The sequence below is a fragment of the Staurois parvus genome, unplaced genomic scaffold, assembly GCF_062004578.1.
Source record: "Staurois parvus isolate SC_StPar_1 unplaced genomic scaffold, SC_StPar_1.0 ptg000159l, whole genome shotgun sequence".
Classification (NCBI taxonomy): Eukaryota; Metazoa; Chordata; class Amphibia; order Anura; family Ranidae; genus Staurois; species Staurois parvus.
In genome coordinates, this window is record NW_028317955.1 from 3,411,935 (window position 1) to 3,437,958 (window position 26,024).

The 26,024-nt window shown below is 41.6% G+C and overlaps 1 protein-coding gene across 2 annotated transcripts in view; it reads left to right on the plus strand.

Annotated features, from left to right (window-relative positions):
• FAR1 (fatty acyl-CoA reductase 1) overlaps window positions 1–26,024 on the plus strand; it is a 179,047-nt gene that overhangs the window by 99,710 nt on the left and 53,313 nt on the right. The window lies entirely within an intron of this gene.

Here is a 26,024-nt window from a genome sequence, read left to right on the forward strand (position 1 = left end):
CTTATTTTCAACAGTTGGTGTAATGTGCCATCTTGTCAAACACTTATAGTTCATCTCTACCTCTCTCATAGAAATGTTTTCGTGGATTAATCTATATATTCTCCTCTGCTTCTCCTCATCTATCACACTTCCCATGTCAGTTTCCCATTTTATTATATATGTTGGCTTTGTATTTATATCTAGTTCTGTGAGTATTTTATATACCTTAGCAATCCCGTGTTTCCCATCACCTTGTGTACCCAAAACCTTTTCAAACAAGTTCCAGTTGTCTCTTGTCCTTAAAGGTTTTGGCAAACTTCCAACAAAACTCCTCAATTGAAAATACCGCCACTTATCTAATTTAGTGAAAATCTCACCCTCTTTTTTTTTCAATTCCCCAAATGATCCTATTTTATCCCCCACCAAAATATCTCTTAATTGAACCTCTTCCTTTTTAAACCACCTACCTCCTATTTCTTCTCTACCAGGGGGGAAAAACTCCGTGTTTTTTAGTGAAATCAGTGTTGAATTAAAAGACCATTTCAAACTTTTGTGTAAATTATCCCAAATTTTTAAAACATTCAATGTGTATGTATTTACATTATCATTTAAGCCCCTATACTGTGTTGGTATCCATATCGCCTTACCCAAATCTGTTCCACTAAGTTCATTCTCTATCCTCACCCAACTTTTTTTATAGTTCTGTGTCCAATCTATAGTTCTTGCCAATATTACAGCTTTGTAGTATCTTTTAAAGTCTGGAAGCCCTAAACCACCTCTTTCTTTCCTCCTACTCAACAACTCATATGACAATCTTGGTTTTTTATTCCTCCATATGTATTTTGTTATCAGTTTCTTAATTAACTTAAAAAAGGTCTCTGGGAGTTTAATTGGTATCATTTGATATCTATACATGATTTTTGGTACTATTATCATTTTTACTAGGTTAATACGACCTATCAATGTCGGGGTTCCCTCTTGCAATATTTTTAGCTCCTCTCTAATCTCATTAATCAGTGAAATATAGTTTAATTTGTAAAGGTGTTTATATGAAGCTGTGAGATTTACTCCTAAGTATTTTATATCTCTATCTTTCCATTTAAAGGGAAATTCCTTTTGTATTTTTTCTTTTTCATTTTTTGAAATATTTATATTTAGAATCTCCGTTTTTGTTGGATTAATCTTTAAATTTGACAATTCTCCATATTCCTTCAATAGCTTCATTAGGTTTGGCAATGTCATCCTGGGGTTTCTCACATAGAACAGCAAGTCGTCAGCAAAAGCGGCGACTTTATGTTCCGTGTCCCCTATCTGAATTCCCTTTATATCTCTATTTAGCCGTAGTGTTGACAGAAGTGGTTCTAGTAATACAACATACAACAATGGGGACAGTGGACATCCCTGTCTTGTACCGTTTGACATCTCAATGGGTTCTGACCTCTCACCGTTCACCACAACAACTGCAGAGGGGTATCTATACAACTTTCCTATCCACTCTCTCATCCTGGGCCCGATTCCCATGACATCCAACGTATCCATCATGAATCTCCAGTTCACTCTATCAAACGCTTTTTCAGCGTCTATAGAGAGTAGAATCACCGGTTCTTTTCCCTTTTTACTTTTTTGGATCAGCATCAATGATCGTAACCCATTATCTCTACCCTCCCTCCCGGGAACGAAGCCCACCTGGTCCTGATGTATCCATTCCGGCATTAGCTCTTTCAATCTATTTGCCAAGACCTTTGCATATAGCTTAGTGTCAGTGTTTAATAATGAAATAGGTCTATAGTTCGAACACTGTGTAGCATCTTTTCCCTCTTTTTGGATAAGCACCATTTGAGCTTGTAGCGATTCTTTTCTTATTTCCATCTCTCCACCTAATGCATTCATATATTTTCTAAGTTTTGGTACTAAGATTTCACTATATTTTTTATAATATCTCACAGTATAACCATCTGGTCCTGGACTTTTCCCAGACACTGTACCCTTCAGAGCTAATTTTATTTCCTCTTGTGAGATATCTGCATCCAGGGAGTTCATTTGGGCTTCGCTTAATTTTAGTAACCCAGCCTTCTCTAGATATTTCTTTCTCTTTTGATTCTTCTCACTTTCTATGTTTTCAGATTCCCGCAGGGGATTTATATTATACAGATCTCTATAATATTCCATAAAAACTTTGGTGATTTCTCTATTTGAGTGTTTCAGGTTCCCCTTAACATCTTTTATTTTTTCTATATAATTTCTATTTTTCTTTTTCCTTAGGGCCCTCATAAAGAATTTTCCCGGTCTTTCTCCCCATCTATATCTCTCACTCAAAACCCTATTATATGCTTTTCTCCTCTCCTCTTCTATTACACCTTCCAATTCTTCTTTCTTTTTTTTTAACTTCAACTCTATTTCCTTTATTATTCTATTCTTATGTTGTTGTTCTAGCATACTTATTTCTTCTAAGAGTCTGCTCATTTTCTCTCTTCTTTCTTTTTTCTTTCTTGCCCCAATCGCTATCAATATTCCTCTTATGTATGCCTTATGAGATTCCCACACTGTAGCTATGGACACATCACCTGTCTCGTTTTCCTGGAAATACCGTTCAATCTCTTCCCCTATTTTCTGGGCTATTTCGTTTTCTACTAATAGTGTCTCATTCAGTTTCCAACCCAGCCCTCCTGTTTTCCCCTTCCCCCATTCCAATTTCATTCTAACTGGGGCGTGATCCGATAAAGAGATTGTCTCTATTTCAATTTGAACTAGGTGGTCAATTAATTGATGTTCTATTAATATGTGGTCTAATCTTGAATACCTCTTATGCATGTTTGAAAAAAAGGTATAATCTCTATCTTGCATGTGTGTAATTCTCCAGGCATCTACTAATTGACTTATATGTAGTTCTTTCTTCAAGAGTTTCAGAGCCCTACTTCCTTCTCTCTGTACATGGGAGGTAGCATCTTTTTGTGGGTCCATACAAAAATTAAAATCCCCTGCGAGAATCAAACAGCCTTTTTTAAAGTCCATCAACTTCCTCAGCACTTTTTTCAGATATATCTCTGGACTTTTATTAGGACAATAAATATTGGCCAGTGTACATTCGATCTCCTGTAGTTTTCCCTTTAAGAACAAGAATCTCCCCTCTGGGTCTGTCATTCTATCTTCCAGCTCAAACCTAGTATTCTTTGCCATACCTATTGCAACACCCTTCGCTCTCTTAACCGGGGAATCAGCATAATACCATGTTGGGTGATTTCTGGATCTCAGCCTAACGTTCGATTCTATCTCAAGATGTGTCTCCTGTAGGAATACTACTGAGGCTGCTCTATGATGTAATTCTTTAAACAGTCTAAATCTTTTCCCAGGGGAGTTCAACCCATTTACGTTATATGTTATAAACTGAATCTCCTCCATCTTCCATAAATCTTCTCTTCCCCTTCTTCTCCCTTCTCACTTGCTTTTGTATCTTTTTTTTTTTTTTTTTTTTTTTGCAGGAAAAATACCCCCCCTCCCCACTTGCCCACCCCCCCCAGCTTTCCCCCTCCCCCCCACCCCCCTCCCCCCCCCTCTTTTTAGGCCCATCTTTTGCCTATTGATCATTTATGGGAGAAACTTCCACTTTTGATCTAGTCCTTGGGCTAAAAACTCTGGGCATGGACGACCTTCCCCTTGTCCGGCCTCCTCATAGCTCCCCTGGTCCCTCCTAAGTTCATCTCCAGCACCATAAGGCAGGGGCAGTAGGGTGAGGGCTGACCAGTGTAGAGGAAAGAGCAAAAAAAAAATACAGAAAAAGTGCGGGGGGCGGAGCCTGAGTATGGCGGCGGAGGAGAGCTCAATGTAGGAGCTCTCGGACGGAGCTCCGTGTCCTGACCTCCCTAGGTCCCCTGTGATCCCCCCGAGACATGTGGATAGTTTGGTGACTTGCCTCTTACCCTGGCCTGGCGGCTCCCCGGGACGGAAAGTGGAGGTGTGCGGGGGGAGTGAGGAGAGTGGCTGGTGAATAGCGGTGAGAGAGCGGCTGGATGCTGGGAAGTCGGCGCGAGCACGTGACCGACCGCAAAGCACTCCTGGGAGTTCGGGAAGCCGGCCGGCCGGCGTTCTGCGGTGAGAGAGCAGAACGGATCTGTCGGCTGGGGATCGGTGCATTCTCCCTCTATTCCCCTGAGACCCCCAGGGCATAAAGCAAGCTAAGAAGATATCCACTGAGCCCTGGTCAATAGAAGATCAAAGAGACTCTGAAGGGTCCCCCCCCCCTCCCTCCTTGAACAAAGACCCTATGTGACCTGAAGGAGAGAGCACTCAGCGGGGCCACTGGATGAAATAAACGAGGAGGGTGAGTGACTTTAAGTTGAAACCTTCTATACCCTAACTGTGATGCATTACATGGCTCCCTAAAGGGTAGCAGGGGGTAAGTGAAAGGGGGGACCCCCGGCGACTGCAAAAAAGGTGGAAAAGATTTGAGGACAGAACAGCCCAAAAAGACCAGCCGGGGAATAGTGCAGAGACTAGTATACAAGAACTTTGATTCTCTCCCCCCCAAATCCATGAATTTTATAATAGAAGAACAAAGAATAAAAGTTACAGAGAAAATGAAAAATAATAGTGTAAAAGGAAGTGGGCTTAAAGGGTCCCAGACTGGTACAATTAAAAAATATACCTCCCAAGGAAACGTAACCCCAGAAAGATCCCAGAATAGGACTGAAAGAGGAGAAGTTGATCTCAGCATGGAAAATAGCCCAAGAGTATCACTAGGCCTGGACACCAGCAATCAGCAAGCATTAGGAAATACAGAGACGGAAAAAGATTTACAAATACCTAATAAAAAAGAAATGGCAGAAATGTTTAAAGAACTGGAGAAAACAATAAAACAAGAAATGGTAAATATCCGAAGTGGACACCTGCTGGTGAGAGTTGAGGAAACGGAGGAGAAAGTTAAAAATCAGACCCAGGCTATCTCTGAGCTTGAAAAAGTAATAATTAGCATAGGGAAAGCCCAAGAAAAATTGAAATATAAAGCTGAGATACAAGAAAATAGAGACAGGAGGAGAAACGTCATGATACGTGGGGTCCCAGAGAACTCTAAGGGAGAAAACCTGCAAGAAGTGGTTTGTAAAATATTAAATATTATAACAGACAGCACTGAAATGGAAAAGACTAAAATAGAAGGAATTTTCAGAAAAGGAAACATCCAGAGATATCTGGGGAAAGAAAGCCCGAGAGACATCATAGTTAAATTTTATGAGTTTCGAGATAAAGAAAAAATTTGGAAGAAGATAAAAGGGAAACCAGCTATTAAGTATGAAGGTGGCGATATACAGATATATGCGGACTTGGCCCCAGAGACTCTGTGGAGAAGGAGAACTTTGAGGCCCCTATTGGAAAGGTTAAAAGAATATAATGTGCAATACAGATGGGGGTCTCCTGAATGTTTAATAGGATGGAAAAATGGGGTTACGGCGCACCTCAGGTTCCCAGAAGATCTGAAACATTTTTGTGACAGTTTAAAAATACAAAAAATGGAGATTCCAGGCTGGGAAGAAGATCAATGGGAATTTAGAATGAAGAGAAAAGAGGATTGGCAACTTGTGGGGGGGAGGGGGCGGGGGGAGAGGGGGAGGGGGAGAGAGGTGGTGGAGGAAAGATAAGGCTTTTTTTTTTTTTTTTTTTGTTGGACTACTGTCAGCGATTATAGCCGCCAGCAGTAACCATTGTGTTCTGTCGGCAGGGAAGGCTCCCCACCAGCATAACACAATAGCACTGTGGGAGGGATTGCTCCATCAACACTGACTTGTAATGATGGCGGAAATGAGCGATTATCTTTTACTGGTACCCGTGGTTGCAGGAAAGAAATGCGCATCATCTATGTCTTGCCTAACTTCACCTTTCCTAGATTCTTTTTCACTTATAGAAGCTGTACAGCTTCTATGAATGGAGTAGCTGGTTGGGAAGGGCGGGCATTGTTGGGTACTCTTGATGAGAGCCTGTTCTAGCTCCTTAGTTGTATTAACTGCCACCGTACCAAAAGATCACTGTGGTGGGGGGAGGGGGCCTGGACAGAGGGTGATTTTTAACTAAAAAGCTTTAGCACAAGGGATACATTTTATTGACTGTAAGATAAGTCCCCTGTGTTAATTTTTATGGGTTTTTTTGGCTGCACTTAAGCTTTAAAGAATAAAAGATAGAAAGTCTGCTGGTTCACTCGAGATAGGGAGAGCAGAGTGAGCTGGGCTGATGATTTCAGTGCTTCTGCTGTAAACTTTGAAAGGTGAGTTACCCCACTGCTCCTACAGCTACAGAAGTCAGTATGGACTTTTTTCAAAACAAATTTACAGCTTGTTAAGAATATGTAAAAACTTCAATGTCCATAGCCTGGCCACAGGTTCACGTTAATTCATCCTTCCCAAAACCCTAAAGGCACTGAGCACTTTTTTTCAAATTTTTTTATTATTTTAGCAGGTATTAGTGTAACTATAGTCCCTGTGTTGTTTTCTGTGCCTTACCTTGTACTGATGGGCTGACTTATTGCTGCTGAAGTTTATAGTGTCATAGTTTATTGATGTCAATGTATTGCTTCAGCTAGCCTTTGGGCTCATGTACACTGCAGCTCCTAAACTCACTTTCAGGAGCTGTTCAGCGTTTTTTTCAGCAGCCCCTGAACTCACCCCAATGTTTTCTTATGTTTCCATGTACACATCTTCGTTTACAGGCATTTGAGTTCAGGCGTTTTTTTGAACGCAGAAAACTTGCGTTCAGCAGTCGATTTTATCAGCGTTTCAAACGCAAAACACTTGTAAACGCGGCAAATCAAGTTTATAAGCGTTTGAAATTTTTTTTTTTTACTCTTCCAGTCCCCGATGCTGTTCAGAGCCTTTTTTTCATCATGAAAAATGCATGCAAAGCATTTTCAAGGTATTCAAATGAACAAAACACTGAACACAGGATTTTCCTACCAAGCTGGTCACACATTGTAATGACCCATTCACACCTCAGACCTCTATCACCCTTGGAAACAAAAGATATGTTAATGACCATTCACACCTCAAATTCCTCATGAAGACCCCCTACCAGGGGGCCTTAATGACTCACTCCAACAGACACCTTTCCCACCCTTGGAAACAAAAGAAATGTTAATGAGCAACTCACACCTAAGCTATTCTCAACACATACTGCTGTCTCTGCTTCTACTCTCTGTATTTCTGTGAAACAGTCTGAAATAGTTAATAATTTACCACTTTTTAGTGCATTCTGGGCATTTGGGAGGTTCTCCTGTGCTTATCTTCAAAAAACGCTTCTAAACGCAAAAGCGCATAAACGCAGTATGCAAACGCAGCTAAACAGACTTTTTTAACCTATGTTTTCCAGCAGTCAGTTTCCATCGTTCAGAAGTGTCCCATGTATATGGGGCCTTTCCCTGTGCGCCAAGGGACACCACCTCTTATTTTTCTGGGTCGCACAGCCTTCAGATGCATACATTGCCACCCCTTCATGCTGTATCACAAATGTTGGAGTGCTAATTTGATGAAATACATCATTCTTAGTGAAGTGGTGGAGCATTCGTTTTCACAAGGGGCTACATGAGAAATTGAGAATGTTGAATGTGGAGGGCCAAACCAAAATAACAGCTGGGTGGGGCTGTTCACATGTCATGGAATTTTTTACTTGGACTGCTTTGTTTAATCAGTGGCGCTGCCTGTCAAATTTGCCCATTGAGTTCAAAGGGACCGCGCTACAACCGCGTGCAGTGCGCTGTATTGCAGCATGGCAATGCAGCATTATAGGGTTAAGTCATGCAGTAAGGAGGTGATCTTATACCTCTAAGTTGCCTTTTGAATTGCCCTCTGAAAATCGCTGTGACTGGATGGAGAGGGACTGAGATTGGTACAGCAGAGATTTCTACAGATCCTGACCTGGACTGAAGAAGAGGTGCACAGCTCCTGGAGTTTGTAGTGTGCTGAAGCAAGCATAGGAAGAATTTGGCTGGGTAGTAGAGTGGCGGAGAGTGTCAGAATGTCTTCTAGGCAACTCTCTCCCACTAGAACTGAACCGCCCCCGCTGTACCCATCAGCTCCTCAGGCTCTCTCCTTCCAGGTCTTGTATCTCTCCTCACAGATATGTCAGTGTGCCTCTCTGTGCCTATCCATGTATGAGAGAGGCATGCTGACAGTAGAGCCTTTGAGAGCTGAATAGGGCCAGCCAAAGAGCCGGAATTTGTCCAGGTCTAGTTGTATGGGTAAGCTCTCTGTGACTGGAAATTTGCTGCCTGCTTGTGTCTGTGTCAGAGCTAATTCCTATCACCTACACTACTCCACTGAGAGACCCGGGGATTGTGGGATATGTAGTCTCTTCAGTCTTGGATCTCAAACTATAGACAGAGGTCATGCATGAACCTGTGTAGTGCTTCATGCCTCACATTTCAGTACAAACTGAAAGCTTCCTTCAGAATGCGAAGATTGACTCTACTATAGCTCTAAGGATCAGAACCCTCCTAACCCTCTTGTATTGAACTGTATTGTGTCCCGTTATATTGTAAAGCGCTGAGCAAACTGTTGGCGCTATATAAATCCTGTATAATAATACTATAGGCTGAGCAAAAAGGACAGAGAATTACACCATGAAAATACATGATCATTACACACCTTATGCAGGTGAAATAGAATAAAACAAAATAAATGCTTGTAAGCTGGTAGGCTGCCTTTTCTGAAACTTTGGCCAAGCCTGAAAAATGGCTGCCTTTGTTTGAAACATACATTTTATGTTCATGGGCCTGATAACTGCAGCGGTCTACTAGAAAGAGAGTTCAGTCACCTTGCTCTGGGAAACACCATCTTGGGCCTTGCTGTAATATGTTTCTTTTGGCAATCCACTGTAGTTAAATGCTAAGATGATGTGTCATCCTGTCAGTGGACTTGTGTTACCTCCGAACTGTCACTGCTTCTCATACCCTGGCCCTTTGCCTTCATTTGAATGTTTATCACATGCCTCGTATACCCTTGTCCTTCTCCTTCATTGTGACCTTTCTGCCGGTATAATCAAGAATTGGCGGCAAGACCTGCTTGGGTCCCGCTCTGTGTCTGCAGTCATCATTCAGAAGTACACTGTAACAATACTGTTGTTGAAATAGACTAGTTATCTTAAGAGTTTCCTTTGATCTGTATATAACGTCCTTTAAACCAACCATACAAGTTTTTTTTTTTTTTTTTTTTTTTTTTAAAAAAAAGAAAAATCCTGTTTTTAGCTTTTTATGAATTGTCAAGTACATCCTAAGCAGCCTTAATTTACTCCTACCTACTCATCTCCTTATGTAGTATATTTAGCTTTTTTTTATATTGATGCATTAACTTTTTTGTTTGTTTTGCATTTGCAGCAGCCCATTAAAAAGCTACAATAAAAGAAAAAAAAATAGCTATTTTTCCATTTCCAAGTAATTTCGCCATGCTTTGTACCACAAACTTTATTTTGGTTTATATAGGGACAGATACACTTTTTCTGTATTAACGTTCTCTAGTCAAATTAAAGACCAAAATTATTTTCTAGCTTTTTAATATGATATTTTAATAGTTGGGCCAGGTTGGCAAAAATAAACTATTTACGGCACTGAAAGGTGTGCTTGCTGGGCACAGTGTGTTAACTGTATGTAGACTCAGATACATGCAGTACAGTCTACAGACATGTATTATGGCAGTGGGACAGGAACTTCCTCTTCTGCTCGTGGAAGAAAATAGAGTTGAGCCGAGTGCTGCTTGGCCATTCATGGGAAGCTTTGTATTCTCTGAAAGTATGTAAAGCTACCTCTGATTGACTAAGATGGGTAGATGACAACACAAATTTTGCCGTAACCGATCAAAGGAAGCTTTGCATTTTTCCAGAGAATTTTTAAAGCTCCCTGTGAATGGCTGAGCAGAGCTCAGCCTGACTGTTTTGTTCTGTAACGGAGGAAGTCCCGGTCCCTCTCTAACTATATGTAGCTGAGGCAAGCGCACCTTTTAGTGCGGTAAATCGTTAGTTTGGGCACGCGTGGCCCAAAAGAACTACTTAAAGGGGCTTTAAACATGGGGTTGGGTATTACCATTTTTTCCTGCAGAGTGCATAGAAATTAAAATTTGTGCAAAAACAATTTTGATCAAAAATATGAAAAAAAACACAGGTTGATTTACTAAAACTGGAGAGTGCACGTTCAGTGCAATTCTGCATGGAAAGCCAATCAGCTTCCAGGTTTTGTTGTCAAAGCTTAGTTGAAAAAGGTGAAGTTTGATGCAGCTGTACATGATAGCCAATCAGTTTACGATTTTTCTCTCTCCAGTTTTAGTAAGGCTCCATGTACACTGCAGCTGAGAAACTCACGTTTTAGGAGCTTTTCTGCGTTTTTTTTTCAGCAGCCCCTGAACTCTGCCTAATGTTTTCCTATGTGTCCATGTACACTGTCATTTACAGGCAGTTGAGTTTACAGTGTTTTTTTTTTTTTTTTATGCACCAAACTTGCGGTCAGGAGTAGATTTCATCAGTGTTTCAAACGCTTGTAAATGCGGCTAACCGCGTTTATAAGCGTTTGCATTTGGAATTTTTTTTTTAACTCTTCCATTTCCAGATGCTATCCAGATCCTTTTTTCATCATGAAAAATGCATGCAAAGTGTTTTTCCGGTACTCATATGGACCCGGTACACCATACTTTGAGGTTTTGCATGAAAGAAAATGTTAGACACGGCTGCAATAATTTCTGCACAGAAATGAGCTGGAACACATCCAAACACCACAAAAAAAAAAAAGACAGCTAATCTCAACAAATCCTGCTCTCTCTGCTTCTACTCTCTCTGTCTCTCATAATGTCTGAAATAGTAAATTTTTTTACTGTTTTTCAGTGCATTCTGGCCATTTTGGAAGGTCTTCTGAGGTTATCTTTAAAAAAAGCTTCTAAATGCAAATGCTCATAAACGCTAAACAGACGTTTTTTAACCTACATTTTCTAGCAGTCAGTTTCCATCGTTCAGAAGTGTCCCGGGTACATGGAGCCTTAATCAACCCCAGTGTTTATTAATTCTAAATCATGAGTAGTGATGATGTTACTAAATAGTTTGAACCATTGCAAATCTGTGTAAATTGCTGTTGCTGGTTTAGAGGTATGCAGGGTACAAGAGCTGAACTAGTTAATGACTGGGAGTTTCCCTTTAAACTTGCTGCCTTTAGGGCTTTGTTTTCTAATTGTTACGTGGCATAATATGGTATTGCTATTCCTCATGGGATGGATGATACAGCAGCTTGTTCCTGTAGTTAGGTTGTTGTATTCTGGTTACCGGAGAGACAGGAGGATAGGAACAAGCATTTGTTTTCTGACTTGCAGACAACACTGTAGCTAAATTATAATAACGAGAGGTAAAAGACACTAAAGTGTTGCATCCAATTACAAGACACGTAATTACCAGACAGTTGCCCATTGCAGTCAGGTTTTAGCCTTTGTATTCAGTTCAGCAATGGTAAAAATAAAGTAATGGTTTGAAGGCTGAGGGAACCTGTGTGTGTGTCACTTTTCACAAATCAGCCTCTACAATGTTCCTTTTTTTTTTTTTTTAGTGCGGATTAGAAAACACAATCTAATGTCCAATCAGTCGGTGTGGGTAACAGCTAAATCTTTCTGTTTTTAACAATTAACCCCATGTATTCCCAGTGCAGATTAAAACATGCAGGCTAACAGATATTTGTTATTTTTTTAGGATTTTTTTTTTTTATAAGCAGCTCTGTGCTCTTTGACATAAATCTAAAACCGACAAACGGCTTTCAGTAAAATCTCATCACTGCAGGGATGTATGCTGCATATATTCGTTACCCTTGGTTGTCATTGGGTACAGATTCTGCACTGGACTGTCATGACTCATACACTGCCGTCAACCTAGCACCCACGTTCCCTGTGATACAATTTGTCACATGTACAGCTTTTAAGTTTGTCGTTCTAATCCAAACATAAGAGAATGATCACAGTCAATATAATCAAAACAACGTCCTCTTTGTAGGTCAGTGCTTAGTTGCGTTCATAAAAATACCATTCAGGGGGTCGAGCAATTGCCTATGCTGTTGTTCTAGCTAGTGTTGCTGTATATTTACAGAAGTGAAAGGAAATCTGTCAGATGGGGACACAGACTGCAATAAAAACCTGACGGAAGTTTGAAAGCTAGTTCTACACCTTAAGATTTTTCTAGTTCAGCCCCATGAGAGAAAACAATCGATTTTCTCCCATCTGTGCTAAACCGTGTGGATGGAGGGAGGAATATTCCCTGCTGGCTATCCTATTCAGACAGATGCATCAGTCACTGCTACCAGATACCTGAACAGTGATTACATGTGATGAGATGCAGTCATTGTTTGGTTGAATTTTCCATCTGCCTCCTTCAACAAAAGTTGATTAAAAAATCCAGTTTTTTTTGTTGAGGCGGGTTATGCTGGCAGGGCCACCTACAGCTTGGATTTTGGCAGATTTCCCAACTCTAACCAAAACTAAAAGGAAGCAAATTGTGGAAGTCTGGCTTTAGGCTAGGTTCACGTCTGTGCCGGTGATTTCTACTGCAGGAACACACAGGTTCCCACAGCCGCTTCCACCTGCACAGAAAAAACACAAGCGGTGTGCGGGTGCATTAAAGCGAATGGTGCACCACACACACTGGAAATCACTTCCGCATTGGGACCCGCACTGCATTTGTGGTTCCCGTGGGGGCTGTGATTTGTGAAATGCTGAAGGTACCTTTTTCCAAATGAATGACCTGCTGTGCCCGCACAAACCACAGCTCACAGAACCGCACAGATGTGAACCTAGCCTAAAATAAGATGGCTGATCATGTATTTGTTTAAACTTTTAATACCAGGGGATTTAAACTTTTAATCAAAGAACAAATAAAGAAATTGTTACCATACTGGGACCGACGAGGAGAATTCTTACTGAAAAATTTTACAAAAATATCAGCAAATCTAATAAGACATAGTTAACAATGATAACATATTCCAGGCAGTCTTCACCATTTCTGCAAGCTTTTCTGTTTAGTTCTGTTTTATTGAAATTACTGAGTTAAATGTATATAGATAGGTAGGTTGACATGTAAAGCTGTGCTCTAATCACACACATTCTATTTGTGTTTAACACTAAGCATTGTATGAGAAAATTGTCAACATTTACGTTTCAATTTTACGTCTGAAAAGGCTTCAACAGACATGTAGAAATGGGAAACGAAAGATGGAGTGGATGTGAAAGAAAAGGGGGTAGGGGGATCTGTGGTTGGGGGGACAGCTCAGGTCCCGAGGAGCTCTCAATGGGCTTGTGGGGTCACCAATTTGGGGGACAAGTAGACAGCTGCCAAAATGTAAGGCCAGTCTGCCATTTTAACATGGCAGCCATTTTATCATTAAAAGGGAACTCTCCCCCCCAATGCCCCCAGAAGGCTGAAGGAGTAGGTGAGAATGGCGCTGGGGGGCGGGGCAGGCCAGAGTGTAAAGAAGGATAAAAAAAATTCATATTTCATATTTTGTTGAGTGCAGAAAGGAGCTTTAATAGAGTGAAGGTCCACTTTAAGCATCATCTGGGAGACTCTGGATTTGACTTCATGGGTATTGAGATAGTAAGAAAAAAAAGTAAAGCAGTAAAAAATATCAATAGTTTAGCCCCTTTCACCATTTCTGGAAACTTTACTTGAGAGAAATATATGTTTTCGTTTTCCCATAGTCGGCTTCAGCTGCGGTGTCTTCACCTCTCAATCTTGTCTGTGTAGTTCCTTCTCCTATTTGGGTCTGTGCTGTTAATCTTATTCATTTTGGAAGGAGTGATGGTGTCATGGCCAGGAATATTTATTACAATATCATCCTATAGAAAGGAATGCTCTCCAGTATAGATTAACTGCAGCTGGAGTTTTTAGTTGATGATAGTATGCAATTTTAACCATAAAGGGGTTGATTTACTTAAACTGTAGAGTGCAAAATCTGGTGCAGCTCTGCATAGTAACCAATCAGCTTTAAGTTTTTTTTTGTGTCAAAGTTGAAGTTAGAAGCTGATTGGTTACAGTGCAGAGCTGCACCAGATTTTGCACTCTCGGGTTTTAGTAAATTAAGCCCAAAGTGTATCATTCACCACTGGTTTTATGTTTGAACAGACTATGCTACTTTTATTGCACAGTCATGACTGATGTCTCCTGGATTGTAAGCTCGAAAGAGCAGGGCCCTTGACCCCCTCATGTTTTATTTTGTTACTGTATTGTCTCATGTTCTGGCCCCCACTATAATGTGCAGCGCTGAGCAAACCTTTTAGCGCTATATAAATACTGTATAATAATAATAATGTAGAGACCCATCACAAATATGTCAAAGACCCAGTCTGGGCCCAGCCTGTCATTTTAAGCATTCCTGTTCTTAACTAATAGAAGCTGTATTATAATGGCGTTTTGAACACTGCTGCTCGTTCCACTGCTACTCAGGAATTTATTAAGGTTTTAATGAACATATTGGTCCTCCTCACTACACACAGAATTAGTCCCCGACTGCTACAGCCCTGGCAATCAGACAATACCAGATGCCTCAAAAAACGTAGCCGTGCTCTTGAGCATCTATGGCGTAAGACTAAGACCCAGCAAGACTTTCGCCCAATATAAATCTGCCCTTCAAAAATACAATTCTTGTCTCCACACTGCTAAACAGACCTATTTTATCACTCTTCACACCCTCTCACGCATTGCCCATCAACTCTTTTCTACCTTTTAACTCTACTTCGTCCTTCATTACTTCCACCCACTAACTCACTCACTGCCCAGTAGATCACCAATCTCTTAAAAAATAAAATTGATACAATTTGTGACAAGATCTCTACTGTACTGTGTCTACAAACACATTATACAAATTCTATAAATTGAGTTGCAGTTCAGTGAGTAAAGTAAGTATTTGATCCCCAAGCAAAACATGACTTAGTACTTGGTGGAGAAACCCTTGTTGGCAAATACATAGGTAAGGCGTTTCTTGTAGCTGGTTATCAGGTTTACACACATCTCAGGAGGGATTTTGGTCCACTCTTCTGTATAGATCTTCTCTAAATCCTTAACGTTTCTTGGTGTTGCTTGGCAACTTGAAGTTTCAGCTCCCTCCATATATTTTCTATAGGATTAAGGTCTGGAGACTGGCCAGTCCACTCCATGACCTTAATGGGCTTCTTCTTGAGTCACTCCTTTTGTTGCCTTGGCAGTTTTGCGTCATTGTCATGCTGAAAGACCCATCCACGACCCATCTGCAGTATTCTGGCTGAGGGAAGAAGGTTCTCATCCAAAATTTTACAAGACATGGCCCTGTTCATTGGCCCCTCCATGCTATAAAGTCGGCCTGTACCTTTAACAGAGAAACGGCCCCAAAGCATGATGTTTCCACCTCCGCACTTGACTGTAGAGATGGTGTTCCTAGGGTCATAGTCAGCATTTTTCTTCCTCCAAACAGAGTGAGTTGAATTAATGCCAAAGAGCTCAATTTTGGTCTCATCTGACCACATCACTTTCTCCCAATCCTTCTCTGAATCATTTAGATGTTCAATGGCAAACTTCAGATGGGCCTGTACATGTGCCTTTTTGAGGAGGGGGACTTTGTGGGCACTTCAGAATTTCAATTCGTGGTAGGGTATTGTGTTACTAATGGTTTGTTTGGTGACTGTGGTCCCAACTGCCTTGAGATCATTCACAAGCTCCTCCTGTGTAGTTCTGGCTTTTGATCCTTCACTTTTCTCATTATCCTTACCCCATGAGGCAAAATTTAGCATGGAGCTCCAGACCGAGGGTGATGGTTATTTTGTGTTTCTTCCATTTGCGAATAATCGCTCCAACAGTTGTCTCCTCACCAAGCTTCTTGCTGATGGTCTTGTAGCCCATTCAAGCCTTGTGCAGGGCTACAATTTTGTCCCTGATGTCCTTTGATAGCTCTTTGGTCTTGCCCATGGTGGTGCCCAAGAAAGATTCTGTGGACAGGTGTCATTTTATACACATAACGAGTTGTCGTTAGGCGTACCTTCTTGAATTGACAGGACTAATCTGGGTACCACATGAGCACATAGCCAGTCTGTGGGAGCCAGAATTATTGTTGGTTGGTAGGGGAAAAAATAATTATTTTACTAAATGAACTGCAACTCAGTTTATAACATTTGTATCATGTGTTTTTCTGTATTTTTGGTTAATATTCTGTCTCTATCATTAAAAATACACCTATGCTAAATATTATAGACCATTCATTTCTTTGTAAGTGAGCAAACTTACAAAATCTGCAGGGAATCAAATAATTATTTTCCCCACTGTATTTACTTGGCCTCCATGACTGTACTCTCCATTGGTTCGAATCTTGCCTATCTCACTGCACCTTCAGTGTCACTTATAACTCTACTTCCTCCTCTCCTACTGCTCTTACTGTCGGGGTCCTGCAAGCTTCTGTCCTTGCACCTCTTCTGTTCTCGATGTACACTTCATCCTTGGATCAGCTGATGGCTTCCCATGGTTTACCATTTCTATACTGATGACCCACAAATCTGTCTCTCTACTCCTCAGCTCACCCCATCAGTTTCCTCACACATCACTAATTTACCAACAGACATATCAGACTGGATGTCACACCACTTCCTAAAACTCAATCTATCCAAAACTGAGCTCAAAATATTTCCTCCCCCACGTGCCTCTTCCTCTGATTTCTTGGTCGAGATCAATAGCACAACTATCAACCCATCCCCGCATGCCAGGGTGCTAGGTGTAACCCTGAATTCTGAACTATCCTTTCCAGCCCACATCCAATCCCTGTCCAAATTATCCCGCCTCAACCTCTGCAACATCTCCAGAATATGCCCCTTTTTCACCAGGTATACCACAAAGCTCCTAATTCATTCCCTGGTTCTCTTGCCTCGACTACTGGAACTCTCTTCTCATTGGCTTACCTTTACATAGACTATCCCCCCTTCAGTCCATCATGGATGCTGCTGCCAGGCTCACCCACTTTATCAACCGTTCAGTGTCTGCTACCCCTCTCTGCCAATCCCTCCACTGGCTTCCACTAACCCAATTAATCAAATTTCAAAATACTTACAAAGCCACCCAAAAATTTTCCCTCAGCTACATCACCAACCTGGTCTCAAAATATCAACCAAACCGCTCTCTTCGATCCTCCCAAGACCTTCTACTCTCTAATTCCCATGTCACCTCTTCCCATGCTCGCCTCCAGGACTTCTCCCGAGCTTTTCCCATCCTATGGAACTCCCTACCCCAATCTGTCCAACTATCTCCTAATCAAGGGATTAAAATTTTGAGTCTAGACCTACTAGCCAGGCACAAACCTTACTTTCCACCAGCTGCCCCTCCCAACCTTGCCCAGGTCTGCCTCCAACCCCACCCCGGTCCTGCCCCCAACCACGCCCCCTTAAAGTTTATGAAATTACATTTTTCTTTAGAATAAAGAGTCCAAAATATAAAAACTGCAATTATAACATAGCTTTATTATGCCAATTTAAACATAACAGCAATAGCTTAATAGCAATAGGGTGCAATCAAAATATCAAGTTTTACAGCTTTAAACATTTTGTATTTTTTTTGTTTATTTCCTGCATCTTTAAAAAGACACTTTAGTAACTAAAGTCTCTTTTAAAAGATGTAAGTTTAGTTGTCATTTACCTTAAGCTGCCGGGTGTAGTGATGTGCACCGTTGGCGGGTCTCTCCTTCACGTGTCCCCCAAGGCGGTGTAGAGTGGGCCTCTCCTCGTGTCCCCCAAGGCGGTGTAGAACGGGCCTCTTCTCGTGTCCCCCAAGGCGGTGTAGAGCGGGCCTCTCCTCGTGTCCCCCAAGGCGGTGGAGAGCGGGCCTCTCCTCGTGTCCCCCAAGGCGGTGGAGAGCGGGCCTCTCCTCGTGTCCCCCAAGGCGGTGGAGAGCGGGCCTCTCCTCGTGTCCCCCAAGGCGGTGGAGAGCGGGCCTCTCCTCGTGTCACCCAACCTTTCCTCCTGGATTGTAAGCTCTAACGAACTGGGCCCTCTGTTTCCTCTTGTACCAAATTGTATTGTAACTGTACTGTCTACCTTCATTTTATAAAGCGCTGCGCAGACTGTTGGCACTATATAAATCCTGTATAATAATAATGTCCTCTGTGATAGTACGGCCATGTGACCCATTATTCTTGGACTGTTATAACTATGAGCCCCAGTTACATTCTATGGACTCTATGCTCTCTAACATGATCATTGACTCTGTACCTACTGATAAGATAACCTCTCCATGTCCTATATGAATAGAAATCACCTCAGACTACTACTGTTAGCAAGATTTCCTTTTACTCCGTAAAAGGTGTTGAGGAATAATTAGCTTGTTTTGTCTTTTGATCCCTTCATGTTTTCATCAGTAATGGTCCCTCCAGGTGGCATAAATGCTTGTCCTAGATGCCATGGCCTACATTAATGGCTGCTAACACAAATAGAATCTAGTGATAAAAATAAATACCAGTGCAGAAAACAGCAGAGTTCCCTGGTCGATTTGGATTCTGCATAACGTGATAATTAGCTGTGCAGTATTTACATGTGATCAGCAATGCATCACTAGTTTTTGTTGGAAATGCTTCCCTTGATATTCCATTTTAAACAAATGTTGGAGATGAGTTATCTAATTTCTTATTTAAAAGGGATTTTTTTTTAATGAAAGCCGTGTATATGAATCTTTTATACACTATTTACATTTTTGTTGCGTGCTGGGTGTACAGCTATTGCTATACTGCTGGTGCTTTGACAATGCCAGCACAGCAGCCGTACTGCTCGCCCCTCCTCTCTACTGTCCATTTACAGAATAACTTGGATTTTGTGAGTGGGTTCACATAATACAAAGGTCCAGCATTTTAGTGCCAGAAGGACAGCTCTACTCTTAGCAATTAGTAAGGCATATACATTATACAATTTTCTTTCCTTCAACCATGGGTTTTATGGAAAGAACAATGCTTGATTCCCAAACAGCACAGTGTTGATAGGGGATGCCTCCCGCTGCGCTATTGTATTCTGACAGTGGGAGATTTCCCAGCCTGTTGGAATACAGTGATTGCTGCTGGCGGCTATGGCTACAGGCAGTGATCGAATGGGAAAAACTTGACAGGCTGGTTGTACAGAAATCGATCGATAGATAGTACAACCAGCCTGCCCATAGATAGATCAGACTTTGGCCAGTTACCAGTCTATGGCAGGCTTCAAATGTAAATGGTAAATAAAATAGAAGTCATTTGAGGTGGTATATACGTTGTTGGACTTGCTTTCTTGTAAGTCAGCGTATTTCAAGACTTTAATCATTTATTATTATTATACAGGATTTATATAGCACCAACAGTTTGCTCAGCACTTTACAATATAACGGGAGACAATACAGCAACAATACAGTTCAATACAAGAGGGTTAGGAGGGCCCTTTTATGCTTTCCACAGTTCTGCACCTCCTTACCAACTTCTTGCCAAGCGTACTCTTTCCCCTTTAGGTTGTGTGCTGGTTTTCTGCTGTTGGAGGTATGATCTTCAAGCATTTGGTTTCAAGGATAGGTCCACCTTTCGTAACATGTTACACCCATATTCAGGATGTAACGTTATGAAAGGACCAGCCCCCCGATCCCCCGTTTTGACAGCTAGCGGGAATCTTCTAAAACAAAAAAAACAAAAAAACTTGGCCGTGCAGAGCCTGCCCGCCCAGCCATGTCGCTCATTCAGAAAATTCTGTGAATGAAAACACTACAAGTCCCAACAGCCTTTGTGGCTGTTGGCTTGTAGTTCTCAATGAACGACCAAGGTGCCATTGAGCACTGTGGTAGTTCATTGAGTCTTCCTGTCAGTGTATCTGCTTGACCATACGAGGAGACAGATACAGTGACAGGCTGCTGGAGTTCTGCATGGCACCAGCGATATGCTGATCACTGGTGCAATGCTTTACAGGCTCCCAAAACCTAAAACTAGTAAATGCACATTTTTTTTTTAACTGGGGAAAAAATGTGAATTTATTATTTTTTGTTTACAATGTAAATTTATCCTTTAATGTTTGTTTTAAAAGACTGTTTCGAGAGCACATGCTTGGCAGAAATTCATATAGTCCTAATACTAGTTGGGATACAGGTGAAGTTAGTTGCCTTAATCAACTGTTTCTCCTTCCACAGTTCTGTACCTCTTTACCACCTTTTTGCCAAGCCTATTCTTTCTTTGTGATGCTTTAACACTGATCCGTTTTTCTTCCGCTTTTGTGTTAAAAAGAGCGGAAGAATGTGTGACCATGATGTGTTCCTATAGAACTGATCCATTGCAGGTCCAGTGCTTTCTTAAGATCCTGCTTACTGCATTTTTTGGTGTAGTAAAAAAAGACGCACCAAAAACGCACCTCCCCATTGGAATCAATGGAAAACACATAAACACACTCACGTTGTGTTTTTGGTGCAGTTTTTGAGTCACATGTCCTGTAAAAAAACGCACCAATTTTTTGCCACGGATCAGTGTGGAAGTAGCCTCCGCTGTGGGTGGTGGTTTTCTGCTGTTGGAATATGACCAACAAGTGTCGAATTGAAAGTGAATTGTTATAACGTGACTACAGCTTTAGGGAGTAGTTGTTTTTTCATTTTTTTTTCATTTTTTTCTCTGAAATGGCTTAACGATAATTACCACAAATCAATGTGGTTAGTCTGCTTTTTTTATTCCACACCAATATTTGACCTCCTTCCCTCAGAGCTCTACCTGGAGTAATTGAGGAACTGGATTACCAGGCAGCTCACTTGCTATACCTCATTTGCTTTTTCATGTACATGCTGTTGACAAATTAACATTGAACCTTTCACCGATTGCTATTTTGCATGTTTATTGATGGCTGTATTGTTGTAGCAAAATTCTAATTAGTTCACATCAGTGCAACTTGTCATGTGATTTGATGGGGCATGACAAGTCGCACCCTATTGCCGGCAATGAAACTGTTCACATTCCTGCGACTCGTGTCGCAGTGATTACGAAACAGGTTCCTGCACTACTTTTTGCCGATTTCACCGCGACTTATGCAGGCCATAGATGGGTCGAAAACCGTCTGTTTAAAAAAAAAAAAAAAAACACGAAAAATCGGTCGCTCAATAGGCCGACGTTACTACCAGTGGTAAAAATAAGTTTGCCAATTTTGTCCCATCTACGGCCAGCATTTAATTACTTCTGTCCCTTGCAGAGAGCTCCGCTATTATATTTGACATGAAAAAGTATTGCAGTTGCAACAATATGTCCATTTGTATCCATTTCGGATACAGATGGTTTTATTCAGATACAAATAGATACATTGTTGCAACCGCAATGCTTTTCATATAAAATATAATAGCCGGACTGGAATCCATCCTTCCTTCCTTTTTTTCCTTCCTTCCTTCCTTCTTTCTTCTTCTTCTCCTTCCTTTCTTCTTCTTCTCCTTCCTTCCTTTCTTCTTCTTCTCCTTCCTTTCTTCTTCTTCTTCTTCTCCTTCCTTCCTTCTTTCTTCTTCTTCTTCTTCTCCTTCCTTCTTTCTTCTTCTTCTCCTTCCTTCCTTCCTTCTTCTTCTCCTTCCTTCTTCTTCTCCTTCCTTCCTTCTTTCTTCTTCTTCTCCTTCCTTCCTTCTTTCTTCTTCTCCTTCCTTCCTTCTTTCTTCTTCTTCTCCTTCCTTCCTTCCTTCTTTCTTCTTCTCCTTCCTTCCTTCCTTCTTTCTTCTTCTCCTTCCTTCCTTCCTTCTTTCTTCTTCTTCTCCTTCCTTCCTTCTTTCTTCTTCTCCTTCCTTCCTTCCTTCCTTCTTTCTTCTTCTTCCTTCCTTCCTTCCTTCCTTTCTTCTTCTCCTTCCTTCCTTTCTTCTTCTCCTTCCTTCCTTCCTTCCTTCCTTCCTTTCTTCTTCTCCTTCCTTCCTTTCTTCCTTCCTTCCTTCCTTCTTCATCTCCTCCTTTCTTCTTCTCCTCCTTCCTTCCTTCTTTCTTCTTCTTTTCCTTCCTTCCTTCTTCTTCTTCTCCTTCTCCTTCTCCTTCTCCTTCTTCTTCTTTTCCTTCTTCTTTTCCTTCCTTCCTTCTTCTCCTTCCTTCCTTCTTCTCCTTCCTTCCTTCTTCTCCTTCTTCTCCTTCCTTCTCCTTCCTTCCTTCCTTCCTTCTTCTCCTTCCTTCCTTCTTCTCCTTCCTTCTTCTCCTTCCTTCCTTCCTTCTTCTCCTTCCTTCCTTCCTTCTTCTCCTTCCTTCCTTCCTTCCTTTCTTCTTCTCCTTCCTTCCTTCCTTCTTCTCCTTCCTTCCTTCCTTCCTTCTTCTCCTTCCTTCCTTCCTTCTTCTCCTTCCTTCCTTCCTTCCTTCCTTCCTTCTTCTCCTTCCTTCCTTTCTTCTTCTCCTTCCTTCCTTCCTTCCTTCCTTCCTTCCTTTCTTCTTCTCCTTCCTTCCTTCCTTCCTTCCTTCTTCTTCTCCTTCCTTCCTTCCTTCCTTCTTCTTCTCCTTCCTTCCTTCCTTCCTTCTTCTTCTCCTCCTTCCTTCCTTCTTTCTTCTTCTCCTCCTTCCTTCCTTCTTTCTTCTTCTTCTCCTCCTTCCTTCCTTCTTTCTTCTTCTTCTCCTCCTTCCTTCCTTCTTTCTTCTTCTTCTCCTCCTTCCTTCCTTCTTTCTTCTTCTTCTCCTTCCTTCCTTTCTTCTCCTTCTCCTTCTTCTTCTTCTTTTCCTTCTTCTTTTCCTTCTTCTTTTCCTTCCTTCCTTCTTCTCCTTCTCCTTCTCCTTCCTTCTTCTCCTTCCTTCTTCTCCTTCCTTCCTTCTTCTCCTTCTTCTCCTTCCTTCTCCTTCCTTCCTTCCTTCCTTCTTCTCCTTCCTTCCTTCTTCTCCTTCCTTCTTCTCCTTCCTTCCTTCCTTCTTCTCCTTCCTTCCTTCCTTCTTCTCCTTCCTTCCTTCCTTCCTTCCTTCTTCTCCTTCCTTCCTTCCTTCTTCTCCTTCCTTCCTTCCTTCCTTCTTCTCCTTCCTTCCTTCCTTCTTCTCCTTCCTTCCTTCCTTCCTTCCTTCTTCTCCTTCCTTCCTTCCTTCCTTCTTCTCCTTCCTTCCTTCCTTCTTCTCCTTCCTTCCTTCCTTCTTCTCCTTCCTTCTTCTCCTTCCTTCTTCTCCTTCTTCTCCTTCTTCCTTCCTGCTTCTCCTTCCTTCCTTCCTTCCTTCTTCTCCTTCCTTCCTTCTTCTCCTTCTTCTCCTTCCTTCTTCTCCTTCCTTCCTTCCTTCTTCTCCTTCCTTCCTTCTTCTCCTTCCTTCCTTCTTCTCCTTCCTTCCTTCCTTCCTTCCTTCCTTCTTCTCCTTCCTTCCTTCCTTCTTCTCCTTCCTTCCTTCCTTCTTCTCCTTCCTTCCTTCCTTCTTCTCCTTCCTTCCTTCCTTCTTCTCCTTCCTTCCTTCCTTCCTTCCTTCTTCTCCTTCCTTCCTTCTTCTCCTTCCTTCCTTCTTCTCCTTCCTTCCTTCCTTCTTCTCCTTCCTTCTTCTCCTTCCTTCCTTCTTCTCCTTCCTTCCTTCCTTCCTCTTCTCCTTCCTTCCTTCCTTCCTTCCTTCCCTCTTCTCCTTCCTTCCTTCCTTCCTTCTTCTCCTTCTTCTCCTTCCTTCCTTCCTTCCTTCCTTCCTTCCTTCCTTCCTTCCTTCCTTCTTCTCCTTCCTTCCTTCCTTCTTCTCCTTCCTTCCTTCCTTCCTTTCTTCTTCTCCTTCCTTCCTGCTTTCTTCTTCTCCTTCCTTCCTGCTTTCTTCTTCTCCTTCCTTCCTGCTTTCTCCTTCCTTCCTTTCTTCCTTCCTTTCTTCCTTCCTTCTCCCTCCGATTTTTTTTTCCAACTTTACAGATAAAAAAAAAAAATATGCCAAAACGGCCGACCAATTAACCCAGCAACGGAGCAAAAATCGGCAGGTTTTTTTTTGTTCTTCGGCCCGTCTATGGCCTGCATTAATCTTTTTTAAAATAGAAGTATAAAACTGTGCAATGCTATTGAACAAACCCTAACATAATTTTACATGTATATTGCATATTGTTTTGAAGATCTGACAAATAGGAGTATTATTTGTTGGTGTTGGATGTGTTTATGGCACGTGTATAATTAGGTTTGGGTTTGTTCATTAGTGCTGCACAGTTTTATACTTGAGTGCCGGCTGGCTATAGTTTTGAGGATTGGGCACTTTTCTGTGCGGTAATTGTTATAATAATCAGTTTCTTAAAATTAAACTCTGCTTATGTAAATTATACAGATTTTTCTTACAGTTTATGTAAACTCTAGCAACAAAGATCTTAGTTGCTTCTTTTTTGTTCTATTTCATATACCATCCAAAAGTTTTAATTCGATCTGTTTAAGAAGTGCAAAAAAAATCTTGTCAGCAACTTAGAGCTGTCTTGTGTTCACTTCCTGTGTTGTCTCAGGGAGTCTGATTAGCCCTACTTGTTCTCAACGTAGGAGCCTAGAATTATTAGAAGAGCAGGTGGGCCTATGCAGTGTAGCAAAGGACAACTGGGCAGGGCTGACACCACTGCGTACACAAAATTTCTGTGCGTTACCTGCCCACACCAGGACTTAGGAGCAGGGTGCATTTCCAGAAGGCCAATAAACAATTTTCCATACAGGATCCTGAAACGGATAAAACACAGGGAGGTGCACATGTATTGCACAGATGTCCTGCACATGTGTATTTTCCCTGACTTACACTTTAAGGCTCCATGTACACGGGACACTTCTGAACGATGGAAACTGACTGCTGGAAAACGTAGGTTACAAAATGTCTGTTTAGCAACGTTTGCATACCGCGTTTATGTGCGTTTGTGTTTAGAAGCATTTTTTAAAGATAACCTCAGGAGACCTTCCAACATGCCCAGAATGCACTGAAAAATAGTAAAAAATTAACTTTCAGCCATTTTGAGAGAAATTGAGAGAGCAGAAGCAGAGAGAGCAGTATTTGTTGAGATTAGCTGTGTGGTGGTTTTTTTCTTTTTTTTTGGTGTTTGGATGTGTTTCAGCTCATTTCTGTGCAGAAATTATTGCATAGTTTTTCTTTCATGCGAAACCTCAAAGTATGGTGTACCAGGTCCATTTGAGTATCGGGAAATTGCTTTGCATGCATTTTTCATGATTAAAAAAGGCTCTGGACAGCATCTGGAAATTTAAGAATTAAAAAAATGTTGACGTTTGCAACGCCGGTAAAATCTACTCCTGAACGCAAGTTTGATGCGTTCAAAAAAACGACTGTAAACTCAACTGTCTGTAAATGAGATAGTGTACATGGACACAGAGGAAAACATTAGGGAGAGTTCAGGGGCTGCTGAAAAAAATGCAGAAAAGCTCCTAAACGTGAGTTTATCAGCTGCAGTGTACATGAGCCTAAAGCCCACCTTTCACTGAAGTGCACGGTCATCTAAGTATATTGGCTTTCTGCCTTCTCAGATCACCACGTCATTTTACGGTTTAAACACCCATGGGAAATGGTTTTAAAAAAAATGACTTCTTCCACCACCATCTTTTTCCCGCAGTGCCCAAGATGAGGGTGACTTTGCAAACACTGAGAATCTCAAATCTCACTAGAAGATGTCCATCACTATGCTGGGGGAACTTCTTGTAAGGTTTTGGATACTGGGCATTCCCATCATCCCACCAGAAGGATAGTGATGTCACCCTCTCCAGTGGTTAGGGGGGCTGATAAACAACCCTTGCCTTTTGGTTCATGGTCTCCTTTTAATGTTTATTAGGAATGACCTCTCATTGCAGTATACAGTCAACTATGATTTTCTAAATTTGCCAGAAAATGTAAATTGCTTGCAACAGTGCACAGTGCTTCGGGGCAAATTTACTCCCTCCATTCATTGAGAACTACAAGCCAAGAGCTGCAAAGGCTGTCGGTACTTGCAGTTCATTGATTCAGCTGTATGGCCGGGGCCCCGGACAGCCACGCTTTCTTTGAATTGTGACAGCGAGTATGGGGAGAAGATCCCCGGCTTGCTGACACAAGGAAGGGGGGGGGGGTTCTGAGGCTAAATAGAAATATGGCTGTATCATGTTTAGAAAGGCAGACTTATCTTTTCGAGGGATACTGGGCCTGATGCTTTTCTAATTACTACACTGATGCTAAT